This window comes from Danio rerio, chromosome 4 (assembly GCF_052040795.2).
Source record: "Danio rerio strain M-AB ecotype USA chromosome 4, GRCz13ab, whole genome shotgun sequence".
NCBI lineage: Eukaryota > Metazoa > Chordata > Actinopteri > Cypriniformes > Danionidae > Danio > Danio rerio.
Genome location: NC_141024.2, coordinates 29,127,053 through 29,143,283, shown reverse-complemented (window position 1 = coordinate 29,143,283; position 16,231 = coordinate 29,127,053).

Genomic DNA, 16,231 nt, shown 5'->3' with positions numbered 1-16,231 from the left:
AACAGTTGATCCTTGACCAGACTAAGTTGTAAAAACAACAGTGAAGTGACAATACTTGAATCCTAAAATGCACTTTTCAAACTCGCTCTTTGCAAATTCTTTCATTCCTGAGGCTCAGATGGCATGCCTCTTCAAAGCAGTGTGCTCATTATGCCAATCCAGCCTTGATTTATTGCTCCTTAATTATTCATTTGTGGGCTGTAAAGCATTTGTGCCAAATTTACAGCCCTGAGCTCGTGACATCCTTTAATATGGGTGTTACTGGTAGTCATGAGGAGACAATTGCAGCTGTCCGGCTACTCATGATTTGAACCCGCCACATGAATCAGTAATGTCCCTAGTCATTTTCTCTCGACTAAGCAAATCAAGACTTCCTCTTCTCCAGTCTTGTATGAAAATGAGATATGCAAAAAGCCCTTCTCATACCTTTCACTCATTGGTGGAGGATAGCTAATTGCTGTTGTTCACTATTTGTCTGATGTGTTCTGTATGATAGCAGATGCTTACGAGCCTCATCCATTGTATCACTGTCGAATTTCTGCTCACCTCTTTTGAATTCCCAACATTCTCTAATGTCACCTCAGATTTCGAACTATCATTACGTTGCTTTATTGTCGCAAATTGATATCAGAGTGAGAGCTTTTCAAAGGGATCAAAGGGATACCTCACCCCAAATGAAAATTTCATCTTGATTTTCTTACCCTTACTGTCATTTCAAACTTTTATGAGTTCCAGTAGAACAATACTAAACACTAAAGTTCTATGCAACATAATTTTTGTACTGCACTGTACAAAAATCTGTTAATTAACAGGTTCTGTATGTCAACTTTTAATGTTAAATGTCAACAGTGCAGTTAAACAGATAAACATTAACATTTTAGTAGTTTATATGCAACATATTGCATAATAAATAGTCTGTAAAATAACAGAAAAAGTACATATATATATATATATATATATATATATTTATTATTTATTTATTTTTTTTTTTTAACCAGGTTTTTGTATTGCAATTTAAAACACCAAGCCAGACAAAATATCACTTCAAACTACAGTATTTAAAACATCTCTTTTTAAATCTTTTCTAAATCAAAAGCAGTTAAAGGAAAGATTGAGATAATGCAATTCAAAATGACAAATACATTATAAAAACAACAACAACAACACCAACAACAGCAAAGGTGACACTATTTTGATGGTCTCGTTGTTGAATTTAATTTACATTGCATCTACATGCCAACTAATTCCTATTATATTATACGAAGACTGTTAGGTTAGGGATAGGATTGAAGTTAGGGTGTATGAATTGACATGCACTTGCAAAGTTTTTTTATAGTCAGTTAAATGTCTGTTGAAGGAGCAGTATCAACAGATATTAAGCAGACTGTCTACTAATACTCAGGTGGATTATCAAAATAACGTGTTTCCGTATTCTCTCCCTTAATTGTCTCCTAATTTTTACACTTGTATATGCCTTTTTCAAGACATGTGTAACCAAAACAAATCACAAAATACAGAAAACTATTGATTTAATTATAGTTTATTTTCACCGACTCGGTCCCAGTCAGTCCCCTCGCTGGCCAGCAGAGGTCATCATCACCAGACTTCTAACATTACGTCATTCCCACTGACTGATTGGCACATACACCTGCAGTGCATTTCCCAATCACTCACCTATAAGCAGTACACGCATGCTGCTTCAGTGCGCAGTCTTGTTCTGCCCTGGCTAACACTACTGAGTGTTTCTGATCCTTGCCAGCTTTCCCGTTGATAATCCCGGACTGTATCTCGACCTTGTATTGCCTGCCGCCTGCCCTGAGCTCTAGCCTATACATCGACTTTGATCCTTGCCGCCTGCCTTTGACCCATGCCTGAATACTCCCCTTGTGTTTGCCTGCCGCCAGCCCTTCGACTAACTACAACTGTGTTTGATGTGAGTTCGCACACGCTTAACATCTGTGTGCTTATTGTTATTAAACTCTGTTTAATAAATATACTGCAAATGGATCTCTCTGTGTCAGACCCTTCGTTACATTTATACATTAGGTCAGGGGCAACGCAATGACGCAGTAGGTAGTGCTGTTGCCTCACAGCAAGAAAGTTGCTGGTTCAAGCCTTGGCTGGGTCAGTTGGCATTTCTGTGTGGAGTTTGCTAACAAATGTGATAACAGTACTTTAATCTCAAATTATTTATGTAATTTTGCAACACTTCACAATATCATGACATTATAATTAAATATATGTTTATATTCAAGTAACTTTATGTGTTAATTATTACAATGGGTCACAATACCCATTTAAAAATAAAATCTTCCTCACATGGTTCCTCACACCATGCACTTTATACCATTTCACAAAAGTTAGAGAAACAATGGTTGATTATTAAGCATTGCAAGATTAGAAATTACTAAATACAGATGAAATAAATGTATTATTTATTGCACAAAAAGCTTATCAAGCAAAAACAGTGATTACTGCCTAACTGTCACTCTGTTAAGTATTCATTTCCAGTGAAGAACTTTAGTGTGTTATCTGAGTGGCTGTTTACACAACATTTTCTGTTAAACACACCCTCATAAAAATAAAATTATTAAAGTAATTTCTAGGTAATATTACAGTGTTTTTAAGCATACTATAGGAACATGTAGTTTACTCTCTCTCTCTCTCTCTTCTCTCTCTCTCTCTCTCTCTCTCTCTCTCTCTATATATATATATATATATAGATATATATATATATATATATATATATATATATATATATATATATATATATATATATATATATATATATATATATATATTTACACAGATAGAACAATGAATATGATGCAGGACAGTGAAAAACTACTGTCACAGATGTCTATACGCAACAAGAGCAAACCACATGGACTGGAGGAGGATTGGCATCTCTGCTTGTGAGTGCTTATGTTACGGAGATCACACTGTGCATCAGTGTTTACATAGCGAAAGTGTGAAGATGTTTTTCAGACTGAAAGAGAAAGTTGAGCTGTTACAGATCCAAGTAGTAGATTGACTCTTTTTCAATTTAGTTTATGATTTATTTTAGCTTTTAGTAGGGCGAGGCAGTGGCGCAGTAGGTAGTGCTGTCGCCTCACAGCAAGAAGGTCACTGGGTCGCTGATTCGAACCCCTGCTCAGTTGACGTTTCTGTGTGGAGTTTGCATGTTCTCCCTGCCTTCACGTAGGTTTCCTCCGGGTGCTCTGGTTTCCCCCACAGTCCAATGACATGTGGTACAGGTGAATTGGGTAGGCTAAATTGTCTGTATGATATAAATGTGTGTTTCCCAGAGATGGGTTGCAGCTGGAAGGGCATCCGCTGCGTAAAAACTTGCTGGATAAGTTGGCGGTTCATTCCGCTGTGGCGACCCCGGATTAATAAAGGGACTAAGCCGACAAGAAAATGAATGAATGAATGATGAGCTTTTAGTCATTTGTTTATTATATCATATATTATAGATCATAATCAATATTTTTTTGGCAGTGGCCAGTGCCCAGGAGCAGAGGGCCCTATTGACCACCTCTGTACTCCACAACAGCCATCTCAGTCCCCTGTAAAAGTTTTTTTTACAGGGACATTGTAAATGCGTAAAGATCTCAGCTTATGCCAGAAAACATAGATATTCTGATATTTCTTTTTAAAAAAAAAAAAAAAAAAGTAAAATCCCAGCACATTGTTTTAGTTTGTTTGTATTAAAGAACCTTCTTTGATTTGTATTGTTAATTTTTGGTTTGGAATTCATTTAAATTTGTTATTTAGCTGCACACTTTATTTTAATGGTCTGTTTGTTGATTTTAAGTTACATTGCATCTACATGCCAACCAATTCTCAATAGATTATAAGTGGGCTGTTAGATTGGGGTTAGGGTTAGGGTTAGTGTAAGTTGACATGTACTTGCAAAGTTTCTTATAGTCAGTTATATGTCTGTTTAGAAGCAGTATCAACAGATATTAAGCAGACAGTCTACTAATACTCAAATGTATATATATATATATATATATATATATATATATATATATATATATATATATATATATATATATATATACATATATACACACACACACACACACACACAAATATTTATATTTATATCAATAGTGCTTGTCTTTGGGTGTGTGTTTTTTTCTTTGCAATGTCTTTGAAAATGGGACAGGCAGGCTCTGGCCAGCATCTTGGTAGATAAAATGTCACTGAGTGACTTTCATTGCCAGACTCGCTTGCACCAGGTGTTACAAACTCACGTAGAATGAACCCTTCATGTCCATTAGGTTCTGAAACTTATAATCAACAAATCATACCTAAAATATCAAACTTGTCTGTGGGTGGTAGAATGTACAGCTTTTAAAGCACAATTTTAATTCTAGATTTGGAATGTCATTGCATTCTTTAAGCTGAACCTAGCCTGCCAACGCTAAAGAGCAGAATCTTTAAAAAAATAAAAATTATAAGAATGGCATCTATGCTTGTGTTAGTCTGTATCTCCTTTATCTAAGGTTAACACAGTCACTTGGACCTGGTCCATACATAGCTCCAGATGACTAAACTGTACAAGAACATTCACATCACTTCATACCTCATTTTGTATTGTTGTACATTTTTTTTCTCTGCAAAGCCTCTTTGACCCAATGTGCACTGTATTGGCTATGGAAATAAAGGTGATTTGACCTGACTTGTTTTGATCGTGTAACATAAATAATACTGAAATATGTAATTCAACTCATTTCAAAGATCAGAATTAAACATTAAAGGGAGGGTTCACCCAAAAATAAAAAGTTACTAGTTACCATAAAATAAGAAAGTAAGAAAAATTCAAGTAAAGCTGAGAACTATTGACAATCCATATCAGGAAAAACACATTACACAGCCAATTATAGGAAATTATAACAGGTGTCACAATCACCAGTGATACAGACTTGTATATTGCTGGGAATCATTCTCTTTCACACATGACTACAAATCTGTAACCACATGGACTACAAATCCTGTCATGCACCACACACTCACACCTGTTCCGGTTTCTGATTGCTAACACACACAGCTAAAGCTGTTCAGAACTGATTACATGGACTTTAAAAGCAACACACACACACACACCATCTGCTGAGTCTTGTTTACTATGTGTGACATTACGATGCGTTTTCCTTTGCCTTGCCTGTGTTTGACCCTTGCTTTGTTTTGTTTGTTTATTTCCATTGTATGCTGCCTGCCTTTTGGCCATCCGCCTGTTTTTCAACCACAACTCTGGATTGCCTGTATACATCTGCTTGTTCTTGTATTGATCATTGATTGCCTGACTATTCTGTTAAATAAACCCTGCATTTGGATCCACACTTCCTAGTCTGCGTCCCTTTCACATTACAACAGGATTTCAGCTTTCTTCAAAATTCCATCTTTTGTGTCGATGGAAGAAAACACAAACAGGTTTGGAACAAAGGTGAGTAAATGATGACATAATTTAGATTTTTGGTTGAACTATCTCTTTAATGATGTAAATAAGTTTTGATTGCTACTAAAATAAAATTTGGTTTCCCTTGTTGTTTATTTGTTACTTGTTTGTTCTGTTGTAAATATGTTCAGTCATTGTGAATCATCTGTGCTGAAGAAGAGAAAAGGTTAAAGTTGCATGCATGTCCTTGATCAGACTCTTGCATCACTATGTGATTCATTTCTCCTTAGGCAGGACCCCTGTGTTACCAAAATAACTGCCTGTCCCATCATGCCATCTGTCTAGACTAAGCACAGTCTTTCATGTAAACGTTCAAATTTTTTCGTCACTTTCTGATGAACAATTTGGTCGTAAATGCAGATGAAATCATGCGAACATAGAAGCTGCTAAGCCCTGAATGTCTACACACACAGATTTTTTTTATCACTAAAAGATCTCACAAATTTCTTTGTACATTTCAATCAGTGCTTTTATACTCCCTCTCCCCTCTCCTGAAATTGTTCTTTTCTATGATCATGTCAAGATGGTGGAATTAATCCAAACTCATTTAAAGGACACACACACCACTTGTACTATTTTCTGCTCTTTTGGAAGCCTTAGTAAATATGACCAATAGCTTTGAAGTTTTCCCATTACCCTCCGTTCACCTCAAATCATCGGTAAGCGCCTGTAGAGATGGCCAGACAGACAATCTAATAAAGCTGTAAATTCACGACGCTCCGCTGGCTCTTGGAATATTTCTGTCATTCCCTTCCTAATCATTTTACAGGTCATGTTCCGTGGCTTATTGAGATGATTATTTCGCCACGCTTTTGTCTAACCCCTGTAACGCTTTTGAGCAGCGCAAGAACGGGACGATAAATTTCTCTGTAACAACCTGATTTAGAGCTGTCATAAAATTGATACGTTTGCCCATGCTCATTCGGCCAGTTGTCATAAACAGCTCAGCTTTCATTTTTAGATATTGGGCTTTGTCAGCCTGTCAGAGATTGAGGGTCCGGCAATGTCACACACTATTCTGAAAGCATCTTTACTTTACTAATGCACTTTTATACACAGTCTTGAATAATAACAAGATTTATGAAGATGATTTGAGAATGTAAAAGAGTGCCTTACAAGCACCATGGGTAAATAAAATAACTCACTCCTTTCAACTTATTGCCAACTAACTCTCATTATAGTTTTAACAGACTATAAGCAGACTGTTAGGTTGACATAATATGTTTACATAAAAATATAATTAACTGCAAAGTTACAATGGAATGTCAGAAAAATCAAGTGTAATCAGATATTAGGCAAAGTACCAAATACCAAAGACTGATAGTAACTGCTAAGTTACTAAGAGTTAGTGGCAATATCTATAACACTGTAGTTTAAGTGCAACTTCCCACTATTAACTTCTGGTTTGTTAGCTACCAGTTATTAAGACGTACGTTTATTAGTATTTATATTCGTATAAGTATGATTTTATTGTATGCCACTTATGGAAGAAAAATGCTACAATGGATCATTTGTTGCCCTTGGTCTGGACCAAATGAACCAAACTACTCATGTGAAAGCACCCTAAAAGAATTATTACAACCTAAGACTCCTCCTCCTCACCATTTCTGATTGTTGTCAAAACTGACAGTTAGCCACATTCATTAGCTCAAAATCATGTAATCTGATAAACTAACTAAAACAAAGTGGGAGTGCATTTTCAGATTTCAATTAAAGTTTAGAAGGGCAAACAATTTTATGTTTTTTAATCACATGCACAGATGATTTATTCACCACAAAACTAGCTATGTGATCTAACGAAATCATATGGTTAGTTTTTATTTCTTGGGTAATTTAACCTCAACTACCTTAATAACTATTAATAAGTAGCAAGTTGGGAATTTATTGAGCTAAACATCATAGTTAAAGGTGCAGTCTGTGATCTTCCTCAATGCTAACAGCTTAGCAAAAATCTCTGAATCACAGTCCCTCCCCTGCCATCCACAGCCACGCCTCCTGAAACACAAGCACAGCGAAAGAACCCTCTCTCATGTGTTAAACGCGACTAGTGCTTGTCTGGTGGTGTGCAAGCCAAACTGACATGCTATTTCAGAGCGAATATTTAGAGTTTCATGGTAAACAATATAGGGAGAGACTAGGCAGAAAAATCGCTGTTTACTTGTGTTTTGTTGTTAAACTGATTAAAATCTACATTATCGATATTGTAAAAGGTTCCTTATGAAACTGAAAATAGTCTTGTCAGTCTTTCATCGGAATATTTTAGTGGTTGAACAACACTTCTGTGAAGATATAACCCATTTGTAACAACAACATTCAATGTTACATCAGCTTTATACGTGAAGCTAAAAAAGTTTTAAAACAGAACCTTACCTGTCTAAGAGAAATCCTTCAGCCATTGTCTCATCCTTTCTCCAGCGTGCAAAGGTAAATCCAATATTGATTCAGGTTTTTAAAAAGTTTTGATTCAGTTTTGATTCGTGCGCATGCTCTCTCTCCCTCTCTCGTGAACGCGCGGCGGTCGGCAGATCTGCATACAAAAGGCTGCACAGTTGTTTAAATCTGCATTTGCTGACAGACAGTTCGGCCTACTTATCGAAATTATGAGAAAAGTCGGCCCGACTCTTTTTATTTGGATGAACATTTTTTAGTTTTATGCCATACCCAAAATATAAAAATGCATATAAATACATTTAGATCCTATACTTTAATCATTACTATTAGACTGTGAAGAGACTTTTAACCAGCACAACAAAAAAATGCTTCTGAAGACAATCACCTACTGCACCTTTAATGCTTTGTTAAAGGCAATAATTGTACCTTAAAGTAAGTATAACCAAGAATTGTTACTTTTTATGGTTAGATAATCTCTTTACTATCATAAACTACTGTAGTTTACTAATGCAGTCTTAAAATTGTGCGTGTTAACAGCTAACTAGCTGAATGACTTTATTTGCATTAACTAACATTAAAAACTATTCATAAAAACTGTAATTAATATATTGTTCATTCATTATTAGTGTAACATCAATGGGACCTTGTTGTAACATTGACTTCACTAATCCTGGATCACTGAGGATGAAAATGAGGCTTAAATTTGTTAAATGGAATGGAGTATATATACATTCTTTGACTTGAAAATAAATAAAGATTCAACAACCAACCAAATTTGCGACATGTGCCGTGAATTTCATCATTTTGTTCCAAGAACATGTAGTCAATAACAAGGCTTGCATCATTCTGCAAAACAAATTACCTTACACCAGCTCTAGAAATCATCAAGTAGGGGGCTGTCTCATTTTTCACTGTTTGATTTTGGAAAGGGACACATTTATTTTTAGACACGTTTATTTTAAGTGAGCAGAGATCATGCTAATCATGCAAATAATGTTGGACAGAGGCAAGAGTGGTCTGAGCCACCAAATGCAGAGTGAACTCTGAAGAGGACTACATTGTTAACTATGTGCATATTATAAGTATATAACTATGTGTTGGAAACAGGAAATAATCATTTTATTGACTCTAGCACATCAAAATACACAACACATGAGCTAGATAATCAAGCCTGAAACATTTTGGAAACATATACACTGCACAGATGAAACTTAGATCAAATTATTTGGTCACAATAACAGGCGGGAAAAAAAACAGCATTCCAGGAAAAGAACCGTATTCCTACTGTAAAATATGATGGAGGGTCCATCATGCTATGAGGATGTGTGGCAAGCACAGGTACTGGAAACCTTGTCGAAGGTTGCATGGATTCCACCCAGTATCAGCATATTCTTAGGAAGAATGCTCAGTAACCAGTCAAGAGGCTGACGTTACAGCAGGGTGGATATTTTTGCAGGATAATGACACAAAGCACAGTTCCAGATCTACCAATGAATTCATGCTCAGACACAATGTTCTAGAATGGCCATCCCAGTTCCCAGACTCGAACACCATTGAAAATCTATTGATTGATTTGAAAAGGACTGTTCACCCTCAGCACCCATCAAACCTTACTCAACTGGAAAAAATTAGCAAGAAAGAACGGTCCAAACTGCCTTCAACAAGAATTCACAGATTTATTCTTGACTATAAGACATGTCTACAGGCTGTTATTTCAGCAAAACGTGGCTCTACAAAAGATTAATGCCATTATTCTGTTGGAATGCCCCAAATTTTTCCACATGTCTGTTTTGTTATGATTCATATTACAATAAATCTTTTGATTAAATAAATGTTAAGTAAGAACTGAAATGTTTCTTTTTTTATAGGGTATAAAATATTTTGGGTGATGCGTTGGCGCAGTAGGTAGTGCTGTTGCCTCACAGCAAGAAGGTCGCTGGTTCAAGCCTCGGCTGGGTCAGTTGGCGTTTCTGTTTGAAGTTTGTATTCTCCCGGCGTTCGCGTGGGTTTCCTCCGGGTGCTCTGGTTTCCCCCACTGTCCAAAGACCTGCGGTATAGGTAAATTGGGTAGGGCCAAATTGTCCGTAGTGTATGAGAGTGAATGAGTGTGTATGGATGTTTTCCTGAGATGGGTTGCAGCTGGAAGGGCATCCGCTGTGTAAAACATATGCTGGATAAGTTGACAGTTCATTCCGCTGTGGTGACCCCGGATTAATAAAGAAACTAAGCCGAAAAAGAAAATGATTGAATGAATGAATAAATAAAATATATATTCTAATGAAACTGCTGCTTTCAGTGACCAGCACACTGTAAACCAGGCCTGGATTCCCGGTGGGCCGGTCTGCTTTATCTCTGTGAGGGCCAGTGTCCCTAGCTGCTTGCACTTTCAGCAGTCATACTTTTTCATTTATTTATTTATTTAACCACAGCTTCGCTCTTTTTATTTATTATTTTGACGCAGCTCCGCTCTTTTTATTTATTTTCCCCCAGCCCCATGAGCAAAATGCAGCCAGCAGGTTAATGATGAGGTGACTATCATTAGACCCCAAACAGCAGCACTTTGGTGAATATAAGAATTGGAAAAATTAACATTAATATAACACCTGCTTAATGAAAATCAGATGATCCACTAGATTAATAAATCTGACATAACTTGATCAGAAATCTAATAAGGGGAGAAAAAGATTAAGCCATCAATCTAAAGTAATACTGTGGTTGACATCATCAGCATATTAGCACCATAGTGGTCCAATGGTCAACACATTGCGTTACGATGCCGCCAACCTGAGTTCAAACCTCATCTGAGCAATGTGTTTATTTTTTTATTTTTTCATTTTTAGTGTTAAGACATTTAATACTGTTTGGGTTACTTATGTTGGTGCACATATTATTATTATTTTTTTTTTTTTGTGTGTAACCACCGTTACAAAGGACTGGATTTCTATAAAGAATTTTGCACAGAATATATATTCAGATATTGCAGGAAAGGACATTGTGATGTTTTAAAGAATAGTGTTGGAGATTTAGCTACCCATTAATATTCTTATATTTATGAAAAACAATTGAAGTTCTAAAGCAGCTGTGTCCTTAAAAAATACTTGATAGCGTCATTAGAAATTGAATTTGTAATTGATGTTATTTTAATATAGTCAGTCGTGAACTGAGGTGGGCCGGTCCAAGGCTTCAAACTCCAGGGCTGAAAAGGAGTCCCACTCCGGCCCTGCTGTACACCCTAATAAGTTGAGACTACTCAGATGATTTGATCTCTAATTTAACTCTAATTGAGTTGACCAAATGTGGTCTCTTCATAGAACTAACCTAAATGTTTAATTATAGATAACTCAAATGTTTAAGTACAGATAATTTAAATGCTTATGTACAGATAACTTAAAATGGCTAATAGACTAAACTTTCATTTTTTCGACTATTATATTCTTTACTTACTTACTTATTTACTCCCAGGGCCATTTTTATATCGAAGTTGATATTTAGCCACACCACATTGGTGTTTTGAAACATCTAATTTTTATGTCTTTGGACTTGTGGGGGAAACACCGGAGCACCTGGAGGAAACCCACATCAACAAAGGGAGAACATGCAAACTGCCCCAGTTGGGACTCGACTCAGCGACCTTCTTTCTGTTAGGTGACATTAATAATGAATTTCTGTTAGGTGACAGTGCTACCCACTGCACCATCGTGTCACCCCTGCCTGTATATCAATAAGAAAAGAAAAAAGGTATATAACCTCTTAAATATCTACTTACTAATTTAACTTTTCTCTTTCATCAGATGGGGTTCAGGTAGTACCTCTGTCCTGCTGCACTTTAGCAAAATTCAGCATCACAAGCAAATTGACCACCTTGAGGGGTGGGGGTTGATGTACTGTCACAACTTGTCTTCCGTGTGTGTTTATTTTCATCATGTGAACCTCACCATGTATTTTTTTGTTCCTGTTCCCACCATCTCATTATGCTCATCAGTGTCACCTGTGTTCACTCCCTGTATGTAATCAGTTCCTCATCCTCTGTGTATTTATAGTCCCTATGTATCATTCAGTCCTTGTCCTGTATTCTCTCTGTTGATGTCTGTCTTCGCCCCATGTTCTTCCTGTGTTCCTCTGAGTAAGTGTTATCAATAAATATACGTGTTTTAATAATCCTGAGATCCTGTGTCTTCCTGTTGTGAACCCAGGCGTTAAATGTATATAGTAAATAGATACAGTTGAAGTCATAATTAGTAGTCCTCCTGATTAATTCCTCCTCAATTTCTAAACACAAGAGTTTTTGTTAATTTCACACAACTAATTTCTATTAACTGATTTATTTTTTCTTTGCGATAATTACAGTAAATAATAATTGATTTTATATTTTTCAAGACTCTTATGCACAACTTAAAGTGACATTTAAAGGCTTAACTAGGTTAATTAGGTTAAGCAGGTAAGGGTAATTATGCAAGTCATTGTTTTATTATCAGACATACTGTGAAAATTTTCTTGCTCTCTGAAACATAATTTGCTAAATATTTATAAAAGAAAAAAAAAATCTAAGGGTGTTTATAATTCAGATTTCAACTGTAGATATTTATTTAAACTTTCAATTAGTTTTCTCTTTCCATAGCATTTTAACATGAAGATTTTAAATAAAGACATTTAAAAAGTAAGAAAACAATATATAATGCAATTAAATTAATAATTATTAATAATAATTGTTTATTATATTAATAAAATTAATATAATCTAATCTAAAACAAACAAACATACATAGAAGCATTAAAACATCATAAAGATGTCCATATGACAGATTTTTTTTGGAGAATTTAGTTCTTTCCAACCTTTTTTGTTCCTTACACTGTAAAAAAATGCCAGGTTCCACACAAATCGATTTAACTTAACCATTTTGTTTATGTTCGATTAAACATAAAACAACCAAGTTGTCCCAAAAAAAAAAAAAAAAAAAAAAAACTTAAGCATTGTGTTGTTTTAACTCCATTATCATCTCATGTTAAGATGTTAATTGTAGATAAAGACATTCAGAGGCATACACAAGCAAATATATGCATTTCTGTAGTGATGTGTCCTAACTACATGCGATAAAAGGTATCTTTTCCATCCATGACTGTGACATGCAATATTTCTATTATATTAAGAAACGGTTTCTATTTCCACACTGTCATGGCTGAACAACAGCATAAACTAATATGACAACAACATGGGCTGTAATATTTCAGTTCTTCTTATATAAATAATACATGAAATCATACAACTCCAAATGGCAATGTTTTATTTGTGCATGCCATGTTGAGGCTATGTCGGCCTTGGCATGTGCTCTTATAAAACATTAAAATGTGGCAGCATTTTTAAGAAGCTTTTATGGCCACTGTGGCTCGTACTCCTTTTTTACTCTGGTGATCGAAAAAACACTTCACTTTTTGAACTGTGCATACAAGCACATCCAGGATGGTTGTTTTGGTAAAATAAAACCCTTTAGACATATATAATATGATTTGCATTGGGCTGCCGATAAGCCTGTCTGATTTTATTCTGTGATAACAACTTCCTAAATGTACGTCATTCCTAACTTGTACTAGAGTAATATGCACGGACTTGGTAATTTAGCGGCCCAAAGCAATTAATGGTATGGGGCATTAAGTAAGGTATTCAGGGCAGTAGCATTAAAGGAGTGGTCCAGAATGTAATTTTAAGGCTTGGTTGTGTTTATAAGATACAAAGCATCATGCTTCATATGTAGAAAATCATGTTATTATTTTATATATCTTACTTTGATTACTGCTACTGTGCTAACATGAAAATTAATGTCATATTTTCTAGTTCTCTGAAAGTCTGATTGATAAGCTAACATAATGTGCTGTGATTTGCAGATCACCAATAAAGCATCTCACCTCCACAAGCATGTGCTTTGCCTCAGCTGTTTAAATATTGTCAATCAAAGTAGCTGTTAGCAGTATCTGTTTGAGGCTTAATCAGACAGAAAATTAAAAAAAATTAACCTTATATCTGCTTTCTAAAATAAAGTCTGAAAAGTGTCTGCAATGAGTGAAAATAGGGTGTGGCTCCTTTAAGAGAATTGTATTTTTGCATGTGTGCGGGACCAATGTTTATTTTATTTTATTTTATTTTATTCAATTTTATTTTCTGAGTTGTAGAATGCAAGGAAACCAGCTGCATAGAGAGACACTGCAGCGCTGCTAAAGATTGTGGGTGTTAATTTACAGCAGTTGATAAATGATAAATGATAAATATGATTTTGTAGCTAAATCGATGAGAGAGGTCTGGCTGCAGACTTAGTGCAGATGCAATCTAAGCTGCATGCAATGCTTTTGAATAGGCTCACCTAACCCCAGCCCTAACCCTAAGGCCATCACAGTGACTTCACTAGCTCCATTGTGTGCATTGTGTTAGACATTGCATCTCTGAGAGATGCAATCTCAGCTTGCATCATGAAGGCTGCCGCCAGTTATTGAAATTGTTAGTGGTGCCAAACAGCATTTCCCATTGATTACGCCCTTGCTTCAACATACCGTTAACGCTGAACACTGTGCATGTCATAGATCAATTTTAAAATATTAAAAATACAGACTCAGAATCCATAGCTTTTGCTTGTTGGAGTTGCTCCATTGAGTAGCTTTTAAGCAGAATCTATCACTAAACTGGGAGAGATTCTGGAAGTTCTCCTTTGTCAAATGCTTGCTATTTATATTTTTCTACTTCTCTGGAACATGATTAAAATGACATTGTAAGCACTTCTTTCTTCGTGTTGTGTCCTTTGGAAGCCCAAAAAAAAACAAAAACAGAATTAGTTCTGTGGAAATAGCAGCATTTGGACGGCATTTTAGCTTTCTCTGCTGTAACGTTTCTTTGCAGCACTTCTAGCCACGCCCCTTTGCTGCGCAGGTTGTGTGTGCATGGTTATTTTCTTATAGTCTCCAAAGTTTGTTCGCTGTAAGCTTTGCTAAGCTAACTCTGCAAAAGCCAATGACTATCTTGGCATTGAACTTGAGCGTATGACATTCAGAGATGTTTATGTTCATGCAGATACAATACACATCTACTAAAGTTTAAATATAATATCGTGGTGGACAACCCCTTTAAAACTCAAAACGCTATCTCTGTTTTTTTTGTGTGTAAATAAACTGCAAGTTAAAAAAGTATATTTTAACTAGAACATTTTTCTTTTTAATGAATACATACATACAACTAAGTACAGCCATATTTGTGGTTAGATTTTAATATTTGCATGTGCAATATAGAAAGAATATTTTTTTTACTCATGGGGCCACCTGGTTTTGAAAAGAAGTAATAACATTAAAATCTTACTGGTTATAGACAAATTTTACAACATATATAACATTTATAAAAGAGCTATATGATTAATGCTGGGGTCTTCTAATTCCCTGGAGCCCTAAGCGGCTACTTACCTGCCTTATCCGTCCCTTGTTATATGCTTATTTATTAGACTTTTAAATGAAAAATGCCTTACCTTTGTGACTACATTCTAAAGACTGTCTTAATGAACTACAGCAGTCCCTGACTATAACGTGCTTCACCTTTCACAGCTTTGCAGTATCGATCTCCACTGTGCCGTGTCTCCTGTACAGTACAGAATAATGTATTCAGCTAGCCAAATTTCCATAAATCTTTGATCGCTAGCAGTGTGACTCTAAAGTGCTATACTGAATGTTCGCAAGTTTTCTCCCCACAATGTTGACAAAATGTTTAGCATCGTCAAAGGCACCTGCGATAGCAATTCAATTCAATTTCAATTCATTTTTATATCTATATATTTCCAATTTGTGTCAAAGCAGCTTAACATATAAGATTATAGTAGATTGAAACTGTGTCAGTCCAGTTTTCAGAGTTCAGTTTAGTTCAGTTTAATGTGGTTTTATTTTCACTGCTGAAAGTCCAAACACAGAAGAGCAAATTCAGGTCTCGAACCATGCAAGCCAGAGGTGACAGCAGCGAGTAACAAACTTCACCAATTGACAAAAGTGAAAGCCCTGGAGGCTGAAGAAAGCTGAACGTTCATGGTGGAGAAGCTGCAGGTGAAAAGTACCCAAAAGGCAGAGGAAGATGCTAACCATCGCACAAAAAGTTGAACTACTGGACATGCTAAAGGAAGGTAGAAGTTACGTGGCCATTACGGAATATATAAATGAAGATCAAATGGTTTTGATCTCTAGCTTCTATAATACTGGACTTATTTGTCTATGAAGGCTTGAATTTTGAGAATGTTTAAACAAGAATGAAAAGTGTGAAAATGTTAATGCCTGTCTGAGAAAAGTGTATAAAGTGTGTAGTGAGGGATTTTACAGCCTTAACACATCTATAATAACAGTAAAAATATAAAACTGA